The sequence below is a fragment of the Ursus americanus genome, chromosome 24 (assembly GCF_024610735.1).
Source record: "Ursus americanus isolate L20-20 chromosome 24, mUrsAme1.1.p, whole genome shotgun sequence".
Lineage (NCBI taxonomy): Eukaryota > Metazoa > Chordata > Mammalia > Carnivora > Ursidae > Ursus > Ursus americanus.
Window position 1 is genome coordinate 10,559,979 of NC_142150.1, and position 22,905 is coordinate 10,582,883.

At 41.2% G+C, this 22,905-nt stretch overlaps 1 long non-coding RNA gene and 1 pseudogene across 2 annotated transcripts in view; both read right to left on the reverse strand.

The window, feature by feature from the left end:
* LOC148107838 (uncharacterized) overlaps positions 1-22,905 on the reverse strand; it is a 173,922-nt gene that overhangs the window by 13,624 nt on the left and 137,393 nt on the right. The gene's annotated exons all lie outside the window — the stretch shown is intronic.
* Positions 2,476-2,575, reverse strand: LOC123799557 (U6 spliceosomal RNA; annotated as a pseudogene).

Here is a 22,905-nt window from a genome sequence, read left to right on the forward strand (position 1 = left end):
AAATGAAAAAGTGGCAATGATTGGGGATTGGGAGGTTTATATGTTTTCATTTTTAGTTTCTAACTAACAGATCAGTTTGTTTTCTTTTTAGTAGATAAAATTATTGATAAAAATATAATTTAGCCTTTTTACAGGTTAGTTTATTGCATTGTTTAATAGAAATTTAATGTCCTATATATTGTATTTACTATGTGAGTCTTCCATTAATTTGAAATGTTATATGGCACACCATAAGATGTACATCATAGTATATCGTAGATCACATATGGTACATCGTTGGAGTAAGAAAGCAGAGTTCTCATCATTTTTCTGGGTGGTGTGGGGCAAGCCAGCTTCTGTGAATGTCATTTCTCTCATCTCAAAAGAAAGCTGTTGCGAGGATCATATACAATATTGTAGGAATAAGAACGCTTTGTAAGTTATATATATAAAAAAAGGAGTTGTAACTCTGGCACATTGGCAGCTTATTATTTAATGCATAAAACAAATATGTTGTCTATTTTATAAAATAGAACCTTGAATGTGAACTAAGCAAATGCATATGAAATAAGCAAAACACAGGAATCAGAAGTGATACAGAGGGAGTGGTGGGCTCAGGCTGAGGGGATGGTGGATATTCACCAAGAACTGAACACCTGAGCTGGATTTGGAAGTCTCCTTTCACAGAGTTATCCTTTTCCTCATCTACGTAATAGGATGCCCTGTATATAAGCATGGCGATAGCCAAGAGCATGTTATGTGCAGGGAACGGCAAGTCAGAGTAGCCCAAATCTAGCAGTCCTGGAGGAGGGAGGTGGGGTGCTCAGGTTTACCGTAGATTGTGAGGAAGTGTGGATCTGAATGGGAGCAAATCGGAGGGTTCATTTATGCTGGTGAGGGACTCGGGCACATCCTGTAGGCCTCGTTCATCATTGGAATGAGCAGAAGATTTTGGAAGTTATTATTATTGGCCTTATCCCAGACTTTCTGAATTGAAATCTTGGCAAGGGGATGGAGTGGGCGGTGAGACTCAGAGCTACCTCTATACAACCCTGATATCAGTTAGGTTTCAGACCCACCTGGATAAAAGGAAGCCACTAGAAGAATCTGAGCAGGAAAATGACATGATCAGATTTGCATTTTAAAAAAATGACTCAAGCAGCTGTATTGGGCATGGCAGGAGAGGAGCGCAACCCAGGGGATAGAATTCAGGGCATGACAAAAACCTGGGAGCCAGATAAGAAGGTTAAGAGCAGGAAAGCAGGTGGCCGGAGGGTGCTGAGTGGGCTGACAGAGGTGAAGGGGGGCAGAAGTAGGAGATGAGGTTGGTGGTGCAACAGCCTGTAAGACAAGGAAGGCCCTGTGGCCAAGAATAAGAATGTGACTTTTCCTAAGAAAGAGATGGGGAGCCCTGGAGCATTTTAAGCAAGACGGTGACATGATCCCCTGCTGGGAAATTGATTTTGACCTGATTGCAGGGAGTTTCATCAATGAGCGACACCTTAGCAAAGGTTCTCAGCTTGAAGCAAATGCTTCCTTAGCACAGGGGCCCTGAGGCAGAGAGCTGGAATGGCTGGTTCCTGCCATCGCTGTCAGAACTCCAGCTTCTTGGGGCACCTGGGTGGCTCCGTTGGTTAAGCAGCTGACTCTTGATTTCAGCTGAGGTCATGATCTCCAGGTCCTGGGATAGAAACCCAAGTCAGGCACCATGCTCAACAGGGGGTCTACTTGAGGATTCTCTTTCCCTCTCCCCCTGCCTCTTCCCCCGCTCTCTCTCTCTCTCAAATAAATAATTATTTTTTTTAAAAAAAAGAACTCTGGTTTATAGAGCATGTTAATCCATTCAGATTAATAAAGACAGGGACAGAGGAAACAACAAGGTCTGATTTACAGGAAAATATTGAAGAAAACCAAAGACAAATACCCCAGGGTAAGTAAAAGAAAGGAAGATCTCAATGTCAAAAAATCAGCCAGGTTTTCACTCAGGGAAAATGAATAATGTCCTATGATCATTGAATGTAGTCAAACACAAAGAACTCTGTTGTCCATAATTGGTTGCAGTTAACTGTAAATCTTTGGATGTCTTCTAAAAGTCCCAGATTTAAGTATTCAGCATTGTGGTCATGTGCCTATCTCTGTGTCCTGTGTTTTTTTGGGGAAATGTTTTTATCATAAGTCTAATACTGACTTTGTTTCTAGTTTCATTTGGTCTTGTGTAAATCATTTACATCTTGAATTTATTATAGTGAACAGAATTGGATTTGCAATTAGATAGATCTGTATTTTTTAAATTCCAGTGTAATTAACATACAGTGTTATATTAGTTTCAGGTGTACAATGTAGTAATTCAACTGTTCTATATATTACTTAGTGCTCCTCATTATAAGTCTCTCCTAATCCCCTTCACCTATTTCACTCATGCCCCCACCCACTTCCCCTCTGGTAAAACCCAGCTTATTCTCTAGAGTTAAGAGTCTGTTTTTTGGTTTGTTTGTCAAAAATATGGAACGCTTCACAAATTTGCATGTCATCCGTGTGCAGGGGCCATGCTAATCTTCTCTGTATCTTTCCAATTTTAACATTTAGCACATGTGCTGCTGGAGTGAGCATGATAGATCTCTGTTTTTGTCCCAAGTTCTTCCAATGGACATTTGAACGTGTTTTATAAACTTTTGAACCTTAATTTCCACTTCGATGTTTAAGGTCAACATGAGGGTCAAAGAACCCAAGTTTAGATAATATATCAGAACAAAGACAGACACATAGTAGGCCTCTGTAAAAACGGGTTGCCCTTTTCCAACTGCTGTTCCTCATTTTGAAGATGGGGCGATAGGGGAGAAGAGCAGAAGTGGCCAGCATGTGGCCCCCAAGACATTTTCACTTCTTGACACTCTATTTGCTGACAGCACTGGAGGAGATAATGCTAAGTGAAATAAGTCAAGCAGAGAAAGACAATTATCATATGGTTTCTCTCATCTATGGAACATAAGAACTAGGAAGATTGGTAGGAGAAGAAAGGGATAAAGAAAGGGGGGGTAATCAGAAGGGAGAATGAAGCATGAGAGACTATGGACTCTGAGAAACAAACTGAGGGCTTCAGAGGGGAGGGGGTGGGGGAATGGGATAGGCTGGTGATGGGTAGTAAGGAGGGCACGTATTGCATGGTGCACTGGGTGTTATACGCAATTAATGAATCATGGAACTTTACATCAAAAACCAGGGATGTACTGTATGGTGACTAACATAATATAATAAAAAAATATTATTAAAAAAAATGAAACCAGAAGGAACCTCAAAATCCTCCCAACACAGAACCTTGAGCTGCATGGATGTGACATTTAAGATAAAACCTGTTTGTTATCCCTGCACTGGATAATCTCTAAGGTTGTAGCTGAGACACTACGAGCCCACAACAAATGGAGCCCAATTTTCAAAATCATACAACTGAGTGGAAAGCAAATTTCTGAAAGCTCAGAAGACACAAGCAATAAGATACAGAATGGGATAGTTTGCTGAAGGAGGCTTTCAGAAAACCCTGAGTGTGGAGATGAGATTGGCATTGGTCATTGTGGAAGTAGAATTTAGACCCCACAAAGTTGTCTATGTCTCAATTCCTGGAACCTGTGAATGTATTACCTCACATGACAAATGGATTTTTTGGTTGTGATTAAGAATCTTGAAATGGGAAGATTGTCCTGCATTACCTGGGTGAGCCCACTGTATTAACAAGTCTCTACGAGAGAGAGAGAGAGGCAGGCGCATCAGAGTCAGAGGAGATGTAAGGACAGAAGCAGAGTCAGAGATGCAGCCAGTCGAGGAAAACAAGCAGCTTCCAGAAGCTGGAAAAGGTGAAGAACTGCCCCCCCAGAGCCTCCAGAAGGAAGGCAGTCTTACTGACACCTTGATTTTAGCCTTGTAAGACCCATTTTCAGCTTCTGACTGCCAGTACTATAAAATAATAAACGTGTGTTGTCGTAATCCACCAAGTTTTTGGTAATTCTTTACAACAGCAATAGGAAATTGCTCCTTATCCTAAGTGCACTCCTAATCCCTTCCATCTATTTCACTCCTACCCGCCCTTCTTCCCCTCTGTGCTATCATCAACAGTCAAGTGTCAACAGTCAGGACTTTAAAGAAGGGCTTGGATAGACAATAAAAGAGGGACAGTTGGGGTGAGTAGTAGATGATAAGCAGGGGCTTAAATGTGAGAATAAGTAAAGTAGACAGTGGGAAGTATGGAGCCTGACCAGTTTGAAGCAGTGGGATAGGCTGCTGCCAAGAAGGAACCCAGCTCAAGAGTTAAGCCTTGGACAGATTTGGTACCCTGAATTTGAATCCTACTTCTGATGTTTTCTCAGTAACCTTGGTCCAGTTACTTAACTTCTCTAGCATTACAATGTTGTCTCTAAAAGTAAGAATAACAGTACTGCCTATTTCATTGGGTTAAATGAGATCGTAGGTGTAAAATGTCTAGTACTGAATAGGGCTCCATAATGGGAAGTGCTGTTTTTTTATGAATGGAAGACAAAGGTGAATTGCCACTTCATTAGATTATAAAAAACCCTGAATACCAGAGTGAGATTAGGAAGCTTTACTTCCAAGACATTGTGTGACCATCAGAAGATCTTGAATGGGAAACTAACTTAAAAATGCAAAAAGACTCCTGTGGTGAATTAATATGGCAAAGACAAAAGACAGGAAAACCACCCATTTAAAGGGCAAGTTTGAAGGATAGAGGTTGATCTTCACATTAATATAGGAAAAGTTAGGCACATACTGCTCAAGCATGTTGGCTGACTCTAAGGGTTTATTACAGGGGTAGAATGTAGTGGAAACATCCTTAGGCTGGTAGTTCAGTGAAAAAGGTTCTTGCTCTGGCTGTGTCAGCCGCTCATTACCACTTTGCGAGCCCCTCATGTATGTGGTGAAGTCAGCCCTCATGGCTCAGCATCTGCTGGGGCCCTGCTATTTCCAAGTCATGCTTCTCTTGGGCTTCTCTTTTCTGTGAGCCTGAGGTCAAATGATTTCTCTTCAGAAAACTGCAAGGATAAAAGACACTTCCTGAAAAGCAAATTAGTCCTAATTGCTATGAATCTCAGTAACTATTTAAACCCTGCACTTACCAAATAATTAGATTTTTTTACAAGGTTATGCAGAGTAGCTATAGGACATTCAAAAGGTATAGATCAACATGTAAATATTGCATTTCATATCCAATTAGATTGTTTCTATCCATGCTATGATCTCCCGTATGGCATCTTTTGGACAGGGCCATTTGCCTAAAACAAGCCAAGGAAAGCGAACGACTATTTCCCCAGGTACTGCCGGTCAACCAGGATGGCACAGCTAGGTATCCAAATCGCAAATTTGTTTCTGGGTCATGAATTATTAGTTCAATAGAATTAACCTTACCGAGGAGAAAATCTCTAATAAAAATTGTCTAAATAGCATGTGAAAAACAGCAAAAGGTAAAAAAAAAAAAAAAAAAAAAAAACTTGGAATAGTTTTAGGTCCAATATTTTCCAATAATAAGTGAGAACAGAATGCTTCCTGCCTTTAGCCAGTAACCCAGGGCCGAACCTACACTTTGGTACAGAGTGAGATGTTGACAATAATTTGAAGAAAAGTGCTATCATCAACAGTCAAGTGTCAACAGTCAGGACACCTTTGATGCTAAAGAAAGCTATTTAAATCCCTCATTTTTAGAAGAGGAAATAAATAATACAGCAACAAACAGGGAAGAGAATCATAGTTGTTATTTACACTGTCCAGCCATCACTGGATCCCCCGCCTGGCTTTAGTACTTAAATAAAAGAACCCCAGACCCCAGTCTCACAAAGCATAAGAAGTCAAATGCTTTGCCAGGGGCCTGAGAATTCCTGGAGCGGAGGAGGATGCAGGCTGTTCACTGCCCCAAGGACGGGTCCAGCTTCCAGCTCAGTTTTGACCTCTCTCAGATGGACCCTGACACCCTGCCAAGATTCGGAGCTGTTCCAACTCTCAATTTGGTCTGCTTTGATCCAAAACTTAAGCATATTGCCCCTCTCCCACGGTGTATTTTCTCCACATTGGTTATAGAAGCTGTCTAAACAGAGTTCATGGAAGATGGGGGGAAAGCAAAGCAGAATTATAGAACCAATCAGAAAACACCTTAAAATTGAACAGCAGCTCTCTGTGAGGTTAAATTTTGTGGTTACCAACTTCTGTGGGCTCTGGCTTCTCACCAGGTTGCTGAGGCCTCACTTCACCCTCTCTCAGAAAAAGTGTCTTCAAATCCTCCCTTCTGCGAATGTCCAGAAACATTGCTTCTATTTCCTTTGTTGGTAAAAGAGAGACTTAAAAGTCCTAGTCCTTCATTGCAGAAAGCCATTCGGCTCCTCTAAACAAAATCCTGGAGCAGCCATTACATCATACACCTGCCCAGGTAATGCCTTTTCTCAAACTCAAGGGCCATCTAGCTGAGCCTTGAGCCTTAGCACAAAGCAACCGGCAGCATGGAGGTTAGGTGTTTAGGGCACGGCCTTAGGATTAGGGACGCGGGCGCATGTTTACCTGGACTGTGTGTTGAGTGTGGGAGACAGTGGGGGAAAAGTGGGGGTGTGGAGGATAGAAAGCTCTCTCCTGTCTCTGAACAGGCCCCGGAAATGCCGGGTCTTTTGTTTCTGTTGCTGTTGTTCTCATTCTTCTCCTCCACCTCCTCTTCCCTCTCATTCCTTCATCCTCCTCCTAGCCTTCCTTTCTTTCTTTCTCTTCTTCTACTCCTTTTTTAAAAAAGATTTTATTTATTTGAGAGAGTGAGAGAGCACAAGCAGGGGGAGAGGGAGAGGGAGAAGCTGGCTCCCAGGGAGCCTGATGTGGGGCTCGATCCCAAGACCCTGGGATCATGACCTGAACCAAAGGCAGACGCTTAACCGATCAAGCCACCCAGGCTCTTCCACCCCCTTCTACTCCTCTTTTATACCTCCTCTTCTTATATTAAGTTTGAAAAAATCACTCCTAAAATGGATAATGTATTTTACTAAAGAAAATCCAGATCTCTAACCTGTCTTCAAAGCTCTCTGTAATAAGGCCCAGAACGCCTTAGTTCCCAATTAACCCCTTTGTGTAGTCCGTGTTTTAGCAAAATGGAATCATTTACAGATTCCCTGACCTCTCCCCATGGTGGAGGCCTTGCTCATTCTATTTATACCTACATAGTCAGGATTCTCCAGAGAAACAGAACCAATAGGAGAGAGAGAGAGAGAGAGAGAGATAGTGTGTGTGTGTGTGTATATACACACACACAAAGAGAGAGATTAGATAGATAGATAGATTTATAGATAGATATATAGAGAGAAAGATTATATATATATAGGTATTATATATTTAGGTATTTATAGATATATAGAAAGATATAGAGATATAGATATATAGAAAGAGATATAGAGATATATAGAAAGAGAGAGAGAGAGATGATTAGATAGATGATGATAGAGAAATGGGCTTATGCCATTCTGGAGGCTGAGAAGTCCCATGATCTGCCATCTGCTGGTGGACTAATTCAGTCTGAGTCTGGAGGCTGGAGAACCAGAGGAGCCTATGACATAAATTCCATTTGGAGGGCAGGAGAAGAAGAGATGCGATTTCAAATAGTGAGGCAGGAACAAAAAGGGGGTAAATCCCTCTTCCTCCACCTTTTGTTCTATTCAGACTGTCAGTGGATGGGATGGGACCCACCCATGCTGGGGAGTCCACCAATGCAAATGCTAATCTCAACCAGAAACACTCTCACACAGAGACCCACAAACAATGTTTAATCTGGGCTCCTATAGCCACTCAGGCTGACACCTAGATTAATCAGCACAATACCAGTTCCATAGTTCCAAACCCAGCCCACGCTTGAAAGGTCAATTTAGCATTACATTTCTCATTATTCAAGTGTAGATAGTAATCCTACCCTGACCACCTCCCAGGCTCCCATGAGGTTCTGCCTCCAGAATAGAGGTGGTGGGTACCTTCAGTCTGCTCTCCAGTTCCGCTACTTTGCATCAGATTATGGAATCAGAAGAGCTGGATTTGAATTGCAGCCCTGCTTCTTCTTAGCATTTATTTGTTTGTTTTACCTTGGGCAGACTATTTTACCTCTCTGTGCGTCATTTTGCTCATCTGTAAATGGGCATAAAATAATTCTTCAAGAGTTGTTGAGGGGATAAACGAAAGAATGTACACACACTCCTTAGCACGGTACCCAACACACACAGAGCTCTACAAGCGTGAGCTACGCAGCACTATTTCCTAACACTTGAGAAGCCTCCATGGTTTAAAACCACTCCTCTGGATTTATAAGCCCCAAACACCCCATGAAATAGGTAGAACAAATTTTTATGCGTATTTTGCAAATAAATAGGGTTTTAAAGAAAATGAGCAACTTTAACTGGATTCTAGCAAAAATTAAAGGCCAGGCTAACTGTCAGCTTCATCTGTTTTTGACCCTGAATTTAGTTACAGATAAAATGCACTCACCTGAGCAGGACCTTTGTTCTTTAAGGAGCCTCTCACACAAATGTTCTAGAAATAGAAAGTGAGGGCTGCATGGACCCCAGTGCTACTGTTCAGGAGACTGAAATAGGGATGGGAGGAAGAAAGAAAGGTTGCATGTTGGGTTGTAAATTCCCCAGGGGAGAAATAATTGAAGAACTGTTTATGGTAGAAAACTATAATTAGGAGTAATGGGATGAAATTAAGGAGAGGGAAATAACAAGTTTATAATAAGGTTCCAGTATGAGGTATTCAAATTTAATTGTGTTTTTTAAGTAATGTCAGACTCCCAGATGCTGTAGCGATGAAGACTGTATACAAATGGGTGCATAAATAAATGACTTTATAATCCACGCAATCCAACTAGTGTGCTTTATAAGCCAAGATGCCGTTTTGCAATTGCACATTTAGAATTGGCACGGCAATGTGCAAAAAGAAAAAATCTTTTATTGGGCTGAGAATTTGATTGTTTCCTATGTCTTATAAGCTTACAACTTACTAAGAGGAATGGAGAAATCCCACTTCCTCTACCAAAAAAAAAAAAAAAAAAAAGCCCAGGCTCTTCAGCTTATTAGATCTGCACATGTTGCGATCCATTTTTGAGTTGAAGCATCACACACTAGGAGGTTAATTTAACCAATCGAATGTATACAGTCAACCACTTCAATTGCATTGTTCAGACCGTCAGAGACCTAAGGAGTGAAGGGGGAAAACATTCATACTAATTTTTACATCTCCCACACTGGAGACGTAAGTTAATAAAGCCATTCAGAACGAGTGCTACAGGAAATGTGGGAACTTGAAGAGGATGCCCTGCTTTTCTGTTACTGGCTTCTCTGTGGAATCAAATTATTTGGAGTTCTTTGTTTTAAGGTCATTATTTTTCAGTAGACAAGCTGCTGCTGTTATCCAAAAGCTAATAGTGGGAATATGTCTGGCTGACACAACAAATACAGCCATAGTTCCATTATTAATGCCACTAACAATTTAGGATACGATAAATGTGCGCCATGGCATTTAGCACTCACGCAGTAGCAGGGAACTTGCGGCTGCTCTGTCTTCTTAAAAGAGAACACACACACACACACACACACACACACACACGCGCGCGCGCGCGCACAGGCAGGCGCATGCACGCACACGCTGAACCCATAACAGTCACTTGCTGATGGCTACCAAATACATCATGGCAACTAAATGGAATTTTATAAGTGTATTGTGTCCACGTGTGATTCACGATATAAGAAGAGAAATTCTGATACAAAGCCCTGGACTGGGAATTTGCACAGCTTAAGGCAGCATTGACAGTCCTATTGCGCTCCTCCAAATGGTAAGGACCTATGCAAAGACCTCACTAAAATGTTTGAGAATCCTTTCCACCTGGATATTCCCAGTGGGAATTGTGTGACTGGCCAGTCGCTCACTGGTTCTAATGCTAAATGGGTCAACTCTAGGCTAGTCCTGGCCCCATGCACAATAACAGGATTTTACCTTCCTTAGAGATTTATGAGATGCATTGGCATGGTAAAGTCTCCGTGGAGCTCTGTAATACATGGACACAACATTTTCAAAATTATTTGTGCATTGAACCCTTTCTGTTTGAATGACTAATTAACGTTTTGCATACCAGCATTTAATGATTATTGGTTTGGAAACAGGATCTTAATCCTTCTGCCCCTTCATATACACAAACACACATGGGGAATTTTCATGATTCAGTAGAAGTAAGGCTGCTCCCCGGAGCTCTCCTACTGATGAAACTTGGATGCTCCAGTGCTTGGAGAACTATGGCCATGCCAGAACCCTTCTGCTGTGCATTCTTCCTTCTAACCCCAGTCTGGAGAGTTTGCTGGACTCACTTGGGTTTGTTGGGTTTCTCTTCTTATTCTATCCCAACAAAACTTCTGTTATTCAATTTCCAAACTGCACCATGGTTGGGGCACTTTCTCTCCTCACAAGAGCCCCCACATATCATCACAACCAAGCCAACTAATACGACGGATACAAAGCTGCTTGAGAGAAGCAGTCATTGCTGTATCACTGGAGTCTAGCTCGGTGCCTGTCGCAAGGTCAAGGCTTACTGACTGACTAAATTAAATGAAAACCACCAGGGCTTTTCATAGATTCATTCTATTGGCTAGAATAGTGGCCAAAGATTTTCCGACCAACATTTTCAAGGTGTATCACTGTACTCCCAATTCTAATTATTCCCTGCTCACCAGCAATAAGCATGTATTCAGCAACCCCATGAACAGCTGAGTGCTTCGCTGGACAAGTTTAATTGACTTATTCCCTGCCCTTTGAGAGCCGACAGTCTCCATTTCTTTTCCTCAAAAGAGTCCATAACTTAATTCAGTTATGAGAATGTGACAAATTACTACATAACTTATATACCTTTTCATATTCAATAGTTCATCTAGTCTCCTACCCTATCAGGTTCCCAGGCAGATCAGCTCTTATTCAATACAGACTAAATACGTCCATAAACCAGATGGTTCAAAACACAGATTAGCCGCTTTCATTTTCTGATTAACTAAAGGTTGTACTCCAGTCTGCTGGCCCGCTTTGAGCCTGGATGGCTTCCTGAGTCAGCCTCCTATTGTGTGGGTTCTGTGCTGTGTTAGAGATGGGGAATCATGACGCATAGGAGGTCGGGAGTGAGAGGCTCTTAGAAATTGTCTAGTAATAGAATAGTTGTAATGTGAATGGTAACACTTTCACTACATTATCTTTGCATAAGCTCCTTAAATCAGGATGTTCTCATTGTTTCAATCAGCCTATGAGGCTGGCAGAAAATAAATACAGGGAAACACAGTGATTTGCTCAAGATCACGTAACACCAGGGTTTGGCACAGATCTTTTGCCTCTGAGTCCAGCACTCTCTATTATCTGAAGAGGAAGAAGAGGAGAAGGGGAAAAAAGAGGAAGGGAAGGAGAAAGGGGAGGGGAGAGGAGGAGTAAAGAGAAGAAAAGATAAAAGGAGAGAAGTACTTGACCCAAAGTATGTGCTTAGCAAAGATTTTTGAATGAATGATAATAATTCTTATATGCATGTAAACTCTTTGTGCTTTAGTTTCCTCATAATTAAAAGGGATAATATTCTCTACCACATATTGTTGTGAAGATTAAATGAATCGGTATCCAAAAATTAACATATGTGTATATGTGCATATATACATATGTATCTTAGAATAGTGCTCCGTATATAGTAAGAACTCAAATAATGTCAATCATTATAGAATGCACAGTACTGTATAAGTTACAAAAGTTTTGAAAATATTACCATAATTATTCTTCAAAATAACTACGAAATCTGTGATTATATCTTCATTTTATAGATGAGCAAATGGAAACACAAAGAGTTTAACTGACAGTGTCCAGGCGGTGATAGCTGGATACCTGCCCACCCCACAGCTACCTCCTTCAACTAGCCACAGTTGGGAGCAGAGACTTCACAGCATAAGTGGACGTATCCATGATCACACAGTTCAGTTAGGTGCAAGATGTTGGGCTCCATGTGTGCCAAACCCAGGACACAACCTAGATACTGGGAACATCTTATTCTGTCTTCAACTACCTAAACTGTCAGCTTGTTATCTCAAAATGTGTCTCTTTCTCTTGATGAGAATAGTTGAGAAAGAAAAAAAAATAATCTGCTAAACAAATGATCTAGTTGATTAAGCTCTAGCTAAGATTTTACTTTCTGATTATACCTTCGTAGTAGAACATTTTATAAACATCGACTATAAGGCAGAGAGACACACTAGGAAGGAACAGTTTAACCAGCCTGAGTCTTCATTGGATTTGTAACTCAACCACTGGCTAAAACAGGGAGCTCCCCCAACTGCAGTCTGGAGCTTTGTCTTTTTCTTCGTCCCTTCCTCCCTCCCCCCAATTTTGTTACTTTAAAAAATACTAATATACCGTCTCAAGGCAATTGGATCATAGCCCAAGCTAATTCTCACCAAGAGGGAACACAAAGAGCTGCCCTCCCAATGTCAACACAAGCTTCGATTAGACCACTGCAGATGTCGTCTCCTGTGCGTTCTGTCTTGGGTGGATTGATCGGGTGTGCTGTGCTGAGCCCTGTCTCTCCTCTGGGTAGGAAGCACTTCCCAAAGTGTCCACTGGCAGTTTGCTCACTGGTTAGCGTCTTCACTAAATCAGCCATAGTGCGATCAGTGTCATTACTTGGAATTAGAAAGGACTGCCTTAAATCGTGAACCCACTGTTCACTTATTACATCTTTCTTCCTTGAAGAGTCAGTTGAAGCTTTTGCATCTCAGTTGCCCTATCCAAAAATATAAATAATAATATTCACCTCTGGGGTTGGTTGGAGAATGAAACAAGCTCATGCATTAATGATACTCAGTCTAAAATCCTGTTATTCACTATTCATGGGTAGGTATGTTGAATAGCTATTTTTGACTGTGAGGTATTTGGAATAAGTTAAATCTAGTCCCTCACTTTTTTAAGGTCCTGAGTCTGAACCACCCTGATGAACACTGTTAGCAACCACCTTCTGAAGGTCTGAGAGGAACAATGTGTTAAAGAATTTAGGGAGACTTATTTAACCTCGCAATGAGATGAAAACCAAACTCTCCCAAGTCGGTTCTCAGCCCTGTCAACATCTCTGCCTTTGTCTCTCTGTTAATTTTGTCCTGTTGGCCTGGACTAATACTACAAGGCATTTAGCTGTGTTAATTAAAAATACCAGCCAAGCAAGATGCTTAAGGATGTTTCTGCCAAAGGCGGTCTCCCGTTTTAAACAGCCAGATTCGTTTAAGAGTTTTTAACCAACTGCTCTATAAATTTCCTGGCCAACAGCTTCGTGTTGGGGAACAGTAAGTGGGGCTTGGAAGCCCAGTGGTTTGCAGGCTCTTTGCCATATGGAGGGGCCACAGGGAGGGGAGTGAGAATAAAGCTTATCCTCAGGACAGTGGGAGATAGTCTGGAAGAGGACAATGAAGGGAAATTAAGAATGTTACTTCAGATCCAGGTGCAGAGTGATTCGCTGCTGTGTCTTACTTTGGTCAGAACTTTGGAGGGTGCTGGAGCCCTGCTAAGTAGACTGCAAAGTCTCAGTAACCCAGGCTAGCGGCTGGACACATAGAAATGAGGGCACTGCCTGGCAGTGAGGGTGTTTGTTTACTAAAGTCAGGCTTATGAGCTATTGGAAAAGGAATAGAAGATGGGACTCTGTGGTTTTCAGTCTGGAGAAAATAAACCACTTCAGTGCCCCACGGTCCAGATGGTGGGCCATGGTGAGCATCCCTACCATGAGCAAGGCGCATGCTGAGGCTTCAGGAAGCGGATGGAAACTGTGTGCCTCCACACTGCCAGTCAATCTCCAATAAGTTCATGACAAGGGAGTAGAATCGAGTCTCCTCTGCCTCTGACCCCCCAGTGGGGTAAGTTTAGGCAGGGTGTCAGGGTCTCAGCAGAGCTGGATTGGATTTAAAGATGCTTCTGAATGCTCTGAAACATGTGGGGACTTTCTCTTTGTGTTCTAGAATTACAGTCTAGATTCTGCCTACTTTTTTCAACACTTGAAGACATGAAGTCTCACACTAATATATTGCTTATCAGCCTTTACTGGGCTCCTAGAAGTTCATTAAAATACAGATGCCTAAGCCTCAATACAGACCTATTGGATCAAAATGGTGGTGTCCAAATGTCTGTATGTTGAAGAAGCACCACGGATGATTTTGATATTTACCCAAGGTCAAGAAGTTTATAGGTTTTACTCTTGACACAGTAATGTGAAGACAATGCCGGTGGGAGGTCCATACGTCCTTGCAGTTCAGGAGTCCTAGCTTTAACACTTATTACATAAGGGATTTGGGTCAATTGCTTAACTTTTAAAGTCCTCAAATTCCTCAAATGAAAATAGGGACGATGATAATAACTCCACATAACATCCATACAAAGATTATTAAATGAGTTTACATACATCGAAATTATTTGCTCACACAGCATCAGTCCTTTGTTCTCTCTCAGACACAGTCATGATACAGATACCCCTGAGAGACGTAAAATGTCAACCAGAGGCACCATATCAGAGCGGAAAGAATAAACGCAGGTCTGGATCCTAGTTTCCCTCTACTACTCTCTCCTTTTAGCTAAGAAATATAAACTCCTGACCCTTAGTTCTTTATTAGTAAATTGGACTCATAAACTACAAAGTGATCCAAATCTAGTGATTGTCTAATTTTGAATGTCCCAACCTAAGAATTCTTTTACACTTCTAAAGCGTTGTAAAAAAGAAAAAAAAAAAAAAAACCCAAAGAGAAAAATTATGTGACAGACCACACAGAGCCTGCAAAGCCTAATATATTTACTGTGTTTTATGTCTGTGTTTTTAAAGAAAACGTTTGCTGATGCCTGGTCCAATCTTAAATATGCATGTGAATCATCTGGAGATCTCTTTAAAATGCAGATTTTCATTTAATGGGTCTGGGGTTGGGCCTGGGGGTCTGCATTCCTAACAAGTTACTAGGTGATGCAGATGCTACTTACTCAGGGACCACGTGTTGAGTATCAAGGGTCAGGCTAATTCAGATTTAACTGGTACGTGGTAGGCCTGGGCTCTCCTTATGTTTACAAAGCTTACCAAGTGATGATAACATGATGATAAAGAGTAACCAGGGCCTACAGCCACTGTTCTTGGGATCATCTGAGCAGAATTCATCCAACTGGCTGTCACCTTAGAAAACAGAATCAAGTCTCTGGAAATGTGATGCAAGACAGGTGAGTTGTTCTGGTAGCAATGAAGACAAGAGCAGATAGAAGGATGAACTTTGGCTGTTAATAGCCTATACATAAAATGCCACTGTTTCACTTCTGAATTTTTATGGGCCAGAATTTTTGTCTTATCCGTTCCTTTTTTGAATGGCCTTGGTTCTTCTTCTCCTTCTTTTTCAACCTATGGTATCTGCATGTCTGACCACGCTAAACTTGACTTCTGGTTCACTCAAATTGAATAAATATCAGCTCCCCTTCTGTCAGACTTACTTCATGGCCCTGACCCCAAACTGGAAATATGGACTGCTGGAATCTTAAGCATAATAGCTGGAAAAGAATCCCAAAGACTAACGTGGCAGTAAAATGCAAAACAATCTCTATTCTGATTTTGTCTTGCCCTCCCACTCTCCCTCTCCTATAGGCACACAGCATTATGACATAAACTAATATAATTAATTGTATGAACTGAAGGATTATTATTCCTCTGATATCCATCAAATGAATGAAAATACTGACAGTGAAAATAAAAACCCACCTCTCCCTTAGTACCCAAGAGAAAAGCAATAAAAAAGGACAGCTCTGATGCATCACACATTTATCGCTTGCCAGAGTTTTTCAGGTGTAACTTGACATTCGTAGGTTTAAACTGTTCGGATAGGGTCTTTGGGTCTGCTGGCAGTTTTACAGAAGTGGAACTGTTCTAGAATTTTGTAATTTTAGGCATTTACTTTTATGGCCCTTTGATTGGCCAAGTTAAGGCTGAAATGAAACGTAATGTCACCAGTCTAAGAAGTTGGAAATAGTGACAAAGATCAGGCAAACAGAGCCACGACCTTTCACCGTGGCGTCTGGGAAGGAACACAATACAATAGAGGTGAGCCTTGGGCAGCGTAAAGAGAGATGCTGGGATGTTAGCAAGAAGAGAAAACAATTCAATTTGAGCTGTAAGCCTCAGAGCTGTGTTTGAGCCAACCACTGTCATCTGAGGCCAGGAACCAGTGCACAGGGGGAGACAGTGTGGCTGTGAAGCAAACAGATCAGGAGCCCGGGCCTCCAAGCACCAGCTTCTCATTGATAGCCAGCAAACACTTTATCTAACTGCCTTGAGCCGTTTTCTATAGTACCTTTTAATTTATATATGCGACACACCAAGTTGAAACTCCAGAAAAGGTTATCATTGGCCGTGGATTGTCCTTTGCGGTCAGACAAAGATGGTGGTCTCTGTCCACTGCAGGAAGGGTTAGCTTTGTAAATAGACCGATGGTCCCAGCCCAAGTATGGAGTGCTCAAAGGCCATTCCAAAGTAATCTTGAATCATTAGCATGCTTTGAAATGGATCTATTGTCACCACAAATGTAATGTGATATATTGTCAACACAGATGTGATGCGTGACTTATAAATTAAAAAAAGAAAACAAAAACAAAAAACCAGTAACGCTCCCAAAAGGTAAGTTTGAGATACTTGGGCTTAGAGAATTGAATGGATGGTTTAGAAAAGAAAAAGAAAAAATCATACTAGATTTGGGAAAGCTCTAGTGCTTTTTGTTGTTTTGGTTTTTTCTTTTTGTGTTTTTAATCTTGATCATCTGGAATCAGCGTGGTCCTAAGTATGGTTTCATAGTTGGACAAGATTCACTGATCATTTTTTAGTTAAGTATGTGCACATTTGAAAAAAAAACAAACAGACAAACAAAACCAAAACAAAAATCCAGTGAGCACATATGCTTATGCTGTGTCTAAACGTAAGATATGCCTTTAACGAATTCTAAGGGATCAGAGAAGTCATATGTACTTTCAAGAGCACAATAAGCAGAAATAGAACATTTACTCAGAAAAAAATCCGCTTACAAAATTACAGAGACCTGAGAATATCCACTGTCCCTTCCCTTGAGATCTTTCATATTGAATCTTTGTGAACTTTAATATGGGGACATAACATGTTCCTCCTTGTACTCTGCTGAGATTTAAAATGGAATTTCCTGTTTTCCTGACTTGAAAAGCACATCTCATTTTAAGCAATTTTTATTACATATGACATAGACGCTTATTGAGCTCTGCCTGGCTACGCCCAGAGTAAAATTTGGGGAAGGCAGTGGGGCCTGATCAGTGTCTATGGAGGTGCTTCTTCTGCATTCTGGAAGTCCACAGGTCCACAAATGCAGCCGCCCCGGGAACAAGTCCACTCAGCAGGAAGGGGCAGGGTTTTGCCAATATCGGCAAAGGAGCGGGACGGGGGCACAGCGCTCTTTTGGATCCCGGTCAGGAAGGAAAACAAAATGTGCCTCTTATGGCAGCAAATCAACTTTTGCTTAATCTAACCTCCCTGAGCTTCGATTTTTCTTCATTTATAAAACAGGGATAATGATAGCATCTTCATAGGTGCATTAGACAATTAAATGAGCTAGTATAAGGCAAACAAGTAGGACAGTTAAGTGCTACGTAATGTTAGGGATTACTAATAAAATACTCGACTATCACAAAATAGATAATCAAATGCTCATGATCACCTACCCTTCGGTAGTTACTTCTTTCTCTAGGATGAACTAAAGGAAACCACTTGAAGAAGCCAGACACCAATTCTTCTACTGCCACATCCCCAATTGTAACGTGTCCTGAGTCACACAACCAGTAGTGATTGGCACAAGAACCTGAATCTAGATCTGTCAACCTCCATAGCCCAAGACTCTGCTCTTTCAAATTCTTATCTCCCTGCACTTCGGTATTTCGTTAGAACTGAATTGGTGAAGAGTGTTTGCAGCGAGGGTGAGCAGGCATGCAAGCCACTCACAGAGAGGGAGAATAGCTCGCAAGCCGGCGGAGCAGACACCCGCCGCATTTCCCCGCCGCCTCAGCAGTCAGGGTTAGAAGCCTGTCCCAGCCATCCCCGTCAGTGAAAGTGTTTCGAGGAGACAGGAGCTAAAAACCACTGGAACACTGCACTCTCAAAGAGGGTGCCCAATCAAGTGGCTCAATAGAAGTGGTTTAAAAACCTTAATCTTGTCTAAACTGAGACCAATCTGTTCAGAGTGGGCATCAAACCTAATGAGGCGGGTAGAGGTGACTAATGCAATGCAGAAGTTTTCCTTCACGCCTCTGGCTGCGGGAAAGCCCACACTGAGGTTCTGTAAAAGGCTGCTTCTGACAGCAGGTGTGACCCACGGAGGCACCTGCCCAACACACCTGCACCAGCTCAGCAGGACCCGCGGGCGATGTGTCTGTGCAAAGGCGGTAACACAGGGGCAAACAGAGCGACCCCTGGACGATCCAGGGACACTTGGGCCAAGGGAGAAAATGTCGACAGAGGGAAAAAAATGGCGCCCAACATTTTGAAGGCAGAAGTCTTCTCCCCCGATGATGTTGGGTCATTATGACCCTCGTGTTTATAAATCTAGACTTTTTCCTAGGAGAGAGTTGACAAGGCAATGAACATAAAGACGAGGAGGTCTGGGTCTCCTTGAGATAGGAGAGAGGAAGAGATAAGGGCCTGACGCACCGTAGGCAGAGGTGGTGTTCTGCTGCGCTAGAAGAACTTTGGAATTGAAGGGACTTCCGGCTTCCGTTCATGCTTCAAGGCAAACACTGACAGTGCACTCCCAAGCCAGAGTACTCTCAGTAAAGGGAGTAACACTGGTTCTGTGGGTGAGCTTAGCAGGTTTTTCAGAATAAAGTTACCCAGAAACTGTGTGTGGAAGCAATCACCCCACTTGCATTTAATACACGCATTACACGGAGTTGCATGCAAATTAAGTATGTTAGCATTGTTTGGTGGCAGGAATATTTGTCCCATATTTCAGATATTCCCAAGAACGCTGAGAAAGGACAATTTACTGTGGCATGGTAATATTCCAGAAAGCTAATTACCCCAGAGAGAGTTTATGAAAGATTGCGGAGACTGTGGTTCTTCACACGCTTTTGCAAATGTGAGCCTTTTGCTTGCCGTTTTTCTTAAACCTCTGCGCCTTCATACATGCTGTTCCTTGCATGGAGGGGGTCACTTGTCCTTGTGTCTAGATAGTCTTGAAAGTGCTTACTTATCTTGTAAGACTCAGCTCCACTGTCACTTTTACTATGAAGCCTTTTATGACTGTCCTTTGCAAAATGGGTCAAGGCTTTGCTCCACGAACATGGAGCAATCGTAGCATAGTTGGTACAACATTGCATTTATTATTTAAATACCTGGTCCCCCTGGTAGATTAGTAACTTCTTCCTGGTGTAGGGGAATGGGGCTTTTTTTGTATCTACAATTCCTAGACTAACTCCTGGAACTTAGATATTATCTGTGGAAAGAGGGGAGAGAAGGACGGAGGGGCTGTGATTCCCCAGCAAGGTAAGGGAACTGCGCAGTGCTGAAAATGAACACATTACGGGGGAAGGAGGAAAAGCTTAAGACATAGAGTCAGAGCACACGGGCTTAAATTCCAATTTTCCCACTCACTGTCTCTGACTTTGGACAAAAGGTTAACCCTCAGTCTTTTAATAAAATCACAAGGGTGTTAAGATTAAATGAAATAATATATGTGAAAGCACAGGACACATAGAAGTTCCTCAAAGATTTAATTATTGAATGTCGGTTGAATAAAGTATAGACTAATTACCTTTTAAAATTCTGAACAAAATAAAGCACACTTGGCAAAGACTCTGACCTTAGAATTTCTGTGTATCAAGATAATTTTCTTGTAAACATCAATTTACCTTTGTACTGCTAAAGCAATGGCAACAGCAAATTTTCTCGTTGAGAGCATGCCTCCCCCGAACAGCTAATGTTATAGACTGACTTTTCCTGCCAGAATTAATTTTAAGGGGTGAGACATTTTTTTAAGTCTCTTTAGTCCATGAAAGTACATTGTCCTCATAAAAATCCCCAGGCTCATAAGTAAAGCAGAAGCCCTTAGTTAAGCAATTAACCATAAAAATAGAAAACTGATCAGAAGCACAGTGAACTGTATTGGCGGAGTGCCTTTCTACGCAGCAGAAACCCATTTCATCCCTAGCTATAATGGGCGTCTTGAAGAGGGGCCCATTTTTGTCAAACCACTCATAGAGTATATTTCGTAAAGACTCCTGTGGTCAATCAGCTGTGCTTGCAAAAGAAGGAGACAGCTTCCTCTTCCCCCTCTTCCTTTTCATACACTGCCTCCAGCACCATGCCAGGAAGATGCCAGCAGGAAAGGAGAGCAGGAAAAGGAGATACACATTTAATAGCTTCATCTTACATGCGACCTGCCACTTACGACCTCTGACCCTCATCTTCAGTTCCAACGCGGTGAACCTCTTCCTACTCTTTCATAGCTTCACATTGCACGCTCAGCTTCTTGCTCTGTACATTTGTGAACACTACTCTCTTGCCTTCTCTCTCTGATGTTCTTTGTTCTTCTCATTCTTACCCATCCTTCAAGACCCTTCCCAAGCTTCACCCTAACTGTGGAGCCTCTCCTGATGACTATGGCCTGCATCTTGTACTCTCTCCCTAAAACTTTCTCCTAAGTTTACATTCATACCTATCAACACCATAAGCAAGTCAATCTTGTTCTTTTATCACTTACTACATCCTACCGTTTCATAGCACACCTGTTGTGGCTTATCCTGTCCCTTATGCTATTTGTGTAGTCTAAGAAAAATTCCATTTCAGCACATGGGTAGGCACTCCGAAAATGACTGACTTTTCACCAATTAGAGAATCTTCCATCACTACCCTCTGAAGGATCAATAACAATCCTTGGCCCGAGGTAGACCTCACATGAATACAAGCATACTACATACATACACAAATTTGCCATGAGAAGAGCAAAGCATAGACTATAGAATATCTGTGTTCAAATCTACATTCTGTCACCTACTAAATTTGTAACCTTGAAAAATTATTATTAACCTTGGTTTTAAATGAGAAAATGTCTTAAATGAGAAAATAATATCTGCCAAGAAGCCATTTCCATCATTGTGAAATGAAGATAATAGTACCTACCTCATAAGTTTAATGGGAAGACTTAATGAGAAAATGGAATAAAATGAAAGATTTCAAAGTTGTGTTGGGCACATAGAAAAGTTTAATAATTTTAGTGTTATTATTATTATTATTATTATTATTACTATTACTATAATGGCTAATAAGTGTGTAATATGACTAAACCACCTAACATACTACTTGGCCCATGACACATCCTTACAAAATGGTAATTCTCCATCTTCTCCTGCTTTCTTCAATGTTCCCTTTCCTTCTAAAAATCTGAGAACCCCCGTAGATTTTCACAGTTAATTTGTGAATGATCTTCCAATCAATCTTTCCACATCATTTTCTCAGCAGGAAAATAGCATTATTGACCTTTCTCAATAAGTTGAGGACTAATTTACAATGCTGGGGAAAGATGGCATGCCAAATGAGGTCCATCCATTTGTCTATAATGCTGATGGAAGAACTAATATCAGACATCACTCCAGCACTTGAAGCATAGCTGTGAATGAGACAGACAAACATCCTATAGGTACTAAGTTTGTTTTGGTAGGTGAAAAAGACAGTAATCAAATAATCAGAAGAAGAATAATTTCAGGTATTGACAAAGATAATGAGGAAGAGAAACAAAGCAGTGTGTCCTTATGTGACTAGAGAGGGTACGGCAAACACAATATGGTGATCGTGGAAGCCCTTCCTGGGAAGGTCACTTTGAACCTGAATGATGAGAAGGATACATACATGCAAGGACCTAAAGAAATAGTGGCTCAGAAGGAGGGAACAACAGTGCAAAAACCTGGAGGCAAAAAAGTGTTGAAGTCAACATTATTGGTATAATGATAAGGAACAAGTCAAAGATGACAATGATTACACTCCATGAATACATAAGGCTTGGGTATTTTTTTCATCAAGCTTTGAGTTCTGGCTATGAACCTACTCCTAGCCAAGGGAATATGTTAGTTCGCACTGTGCATTCTGCAAGCTCACCATTCATGGCATGATACCAAATGACTGCTATTAGAGAGATGAACATCAAGCTCTCCTTTTTATAGCCAGTCTTTCTCCTCTAGGACAGAATGCTGGAAGCCCTCATTTCCTTAGTCAGCAAGATTCCCCACCCAAGACCTTATTTTCTGAATTATATCAATAATCATTTTTCCATGATGGCCCATCATATTTGTAATCTAATTCAGTGGTGTTTTTACAGCTGATTAAACTTTTCACTCTGCTGTATCTTAGCTATAATATGTCAATAGTTTGGTCTACATTTATGACCTCCAAAGCAGATGCCATAATTAAGCATCTTGGTTTGACAGAATTGTTACAGTACCGCTACTTAGAAGGAGGAAAAAAGTAAGGAGTAAAAAAGCAATTTATTTTCCTAATGTTTAATGTTTATGTGTGGAGTAGATGCTAAATAAGTATATATTAGATGCTCTGCAAATAAGTGGCTTGGAATTGCCTGCTGTAATATTTTATGTTATCAGTACAAAGTGGCACTTATAATACCATGATGCAATTAATATTCCATCTGAAAAAAAGTAAAGAGCCCTGTTCAAAGCCAAAGTCTAAAAAATATTAGTGAAAATTGTATCTACGTAACATTTATTGATTTGTTAGCACATGGGTGAAGAATTCAGTTAAAACAAAAATTATGGATAAAATACTATGGCTAAGCTACCCCATCAGATACTGTAAGGGTTTAAGAAGAAAATTAA